This window comes from Euwallacea fornicatus, chromosome 24 (genome assembly GCF_040115645.1).
Source record: "Euwallacea fornicatus isolate EFF26 chromosome 24, ASM4011564v1, whole genome shotgun sequence".
NCBI lineage: Eukaryota > Metazoa > Arthropoda > Insecta > Coleoptera > Curculionidae > Euwallacea > Euwallacea fornicatus.
This window is the reverse complement of record NC_089564.1, coordinates 2,397,106-2,400,273: the sequence shown is the minus strand read 5'-3', so window position 1 is coordinate 2,400,273 and position 3,168 is coordinate 2,397,106. Positions and strand designations below refer to the sequence as shown.

The window sequence follows — 3,168 nt, the reverse complement described above, 5'->3', positions numbered from 1 at the left end:
CAACTGTTAATTCTTTGGTTGGAGAAAATCAAAGCAAAAGGGAGAGGAAAAAATTTGCCATTAGAACTAATTAATAATGGAGACAGTTTATTAGTTAAATCTCAAATTAAATCCTACTTTTCACGTCTACCTCTTTAAGGGAAAAAAATTAGTGTAATTTTTTTTTTAATTGAGTTTAATGAGTTGATTCATTTTGTTACGTTTATCAAATGTTGGTTTTAATTAATTCAGCACATTGGTGCATTTTTTAATTTTTCCCAATGCATTCGCCCTCAGTATGCGTCCCTAGCCTCACAATGGTCTTCTAATGGATGTTTTAATTGCAGTTTCTTGACTTATTTCTTTATCTATACACGTCAATGCGTGTGCCGTCTCTTTAACCACACAACAATACCATTTTCCATTTGGTTAGGTGATATGGATGTGGGATTTTCCGCAGTTTGGGTACATTGAAATTAACCTTACGAATATACTCAACCCAAGCATATCGCAGGCTTTTCATTGTGTTAACGTTTTATGCGTAAAACCTGGAGTTAGTGCTTTCGAGAAATTAAGTCCGTTTCCCAATAGGTTCTATCTATTAGTTATTTATATTGTACTTCTGGAAATCCCTCCTTTAGTTTATGTCGTGCGTATTTTACTTCAGATATTGTTGGTTTCTAGATTTTCAATCTCTTTTTTCAAATACAAATTTAAAACTCGTAAAATCCAATAGATAATGAAAAATCCAGTAGTTGATTTAAGTATATTTTGGTCTTCCAAGATTCGATTCCCCGTTTTCCCCTTAAAAATCTTGTATTATTAGACTATCTATTTTGTCTTTGTGACTTATGTCTGTAAATTACTTCTCATAAGGTTTAATTTATACGTGGCGTTTCCAAAAATACGGGCAACATCCTGGAAATCAAAAATGTTGTCAGAGAGTTGTGTTTATGCATATAAATTGTTTGCCAACAACGAACCCTTACGAAAATACAGCTCTTCAAAATTTGACAGGAAAATGGTATTTCCTCAATAACTTTCCTACCGGTTGATGATATTCAATGAAATGATTTCAAAACAATAAATTGATTTTTAACAGTTGAGAACCTTAGTACAAACAGTAGATGAGTCAGGTTCAGTCTTTCACAGAAACTCAAGTTTTAAACTTTCAAGGGAATAATATCATATAAATAATACCTAATAGCATAATACAATATAATATAATCAATCAGAGCAGTTTTCTTCATCATCCGTGCTTGAAACGTCTCAAGTTTGATAAACAACAGAATGAAATTTTTAAAGTGTCATAAAATGACATGTCAGCTTTTGGTACATACTCTTTAGTCAGTGGGACGACATTTTTCAATTTTGAGTTCTTAAGAGCCAACAGAGCTTTATGACATTTTTCTCTTCGTTAACGTTGTCAGACTGTCTCATGTATATTTAATAAATAATATAAAAATAATAAAGAAATGCAATAGTTCAATAGACAATAAGCCATGACGACTTATCTCATTCTTGCCCCACATTTTTGAAAGGGATGAGTCAAACGTGCGTACGATTTCCTTGCTTATTGAATATTCGACTCGTTTTTGCACCAAGTTCCTCATTTTTAAGCCAAAAATGTCGTTTATTTTGATTTCTAGGTGATAGTTTAAGAAATACACCCAAATTCCGGTACTTTTGAGTTTGCGTGGTTCGCTTTATGCTAAGTCGTACTTAATCAACGAAAGTTTGAAATTATTCTCAGTCAAACTTACCTTTAAAAAAATTTATTTTCCACATCTAAAATTCTGAAATTGCTCAGTAACACAAACTTTTTTCGTTGTAACTAAGCAATGCGTCATTTCTGTATGATCCAAACCACATTACGACATTAGATCGTACACGTGTACCAGTCGTCATCCAATAACATTGAAATACCTTCGGTTGGAGCCAACATTATTTGCGAATAATGCTAAGATCCATTGCTCAAACAATGCTTTATTATTTAAATTAGCATTATCTTATCATTATACTGCCTCATGTAGGTTTATCATTACGTGTCCTGCCGACATGTAGGTAGGTAGTTTTTCTGCCAAAATGGAAAATATCGTGTTTTTACCAGCGGGCATAATTACGTTCTTCCTGATGGCCTGCATTCTTCATTTGTGCCAAAATAGGTCCAAGAGGTGTAAAAAAGAGAGGGAAAATGCTCAATCTCCAATATGTAAGTTTGTAGTCGTATGTAAAAGGAAAAATTCAGTATCATAAATGTATATTAATGTTTCATGCATACTAACCTTAGAGTAAGACGATATAAATGGTCGGATCGTTAAGGAAAATATTGGGAAGAATAATGTTAATCTAAAATATCCTGGATTAAGCCAATAACCATTGTTGAAAATCCGTTGAGGCAATCATTAGTTCCACATGACCAATTAACTGTCTAAAAGATAATTTTCATTAGAAAACAAGTTCGAAGGCTTAAAATTTCTTTAAATGTTTAAATCTTCCTTAAACAAAAAAATTTCTGCCACGTTTAATTTAAAATACGATTTAAGGGTATTAAACTAATCCTTACAGAATTCTTACTAAATCCTAAGATTCTTGATTATTTGTATCAAATTTTTATATCAATTGACAATTTAATGCAAAGATTACGATTACCTTGCCCGTTTCATTTTATGTAATTGAACTACTAGGTAAAGACATATTCGGTTCATAAATAAAATATTGAGTTATATGAGTATATGTAGGTTGAGGAAAGTACCTCTATTGGTAGACAAAAATCACTTGAGTTGAAGTATTCTATTTTAAATTTAAAGTATCCAATTTTTGTTTAATCATATCACCTACCTAAGTTGAATTATTAATGATAGATATTTAGCGAGTAATAAGTGTCTATATACAGGGTGTTTCACGAACATTCCCACAAACTTTCAGGGAATGTAGAACTCATAAAAACAATTATTTAGATCGAATACAGTTAGGTCGGAAATCGCTACGTTCCCAAATTAGGGTTGTTAAATTCTTATCTTCTCATAAATTTTTAAAATGTTTCAAAAATGATTTGCGACTAGGACATGAAATCAAGAACTATGGCGGACTATATGGACATGTTCTGGAGTAGGTAAAATATTTCCAAATACACCAGTGACGTGCGTGCGGTCATCTAACGTTTTTACATGTGCATGTAGCTCAGAA

At 32.0% G+C, this 3,168-nt stretch overlaps 1 long non-coding RNA gene across 1 annotated transcript; it reads right to left on the bottom strand.

Annotated features, from left to right (window-relative positions):
- Nucleotides 1-631: 631 nt before the first annotated feature.
- On the bottom strand, nucleotides 632-2,250 carry LOC136346796 (uncharacterized). The gene is made up of 3 exons (XR_010733365.1): nucleotides 1,743-2,250; nucleotides 846-897; nucleotides 632-783 (listed from the first exon to the last, which is right to left on the bottom strand). It is a non-coding gene; the product is annotated as an uncharacterized lncRNA (long non-coding RNA).
- Nucleotides 2,251-3,168: the final 918 nt, after the last annotated feature.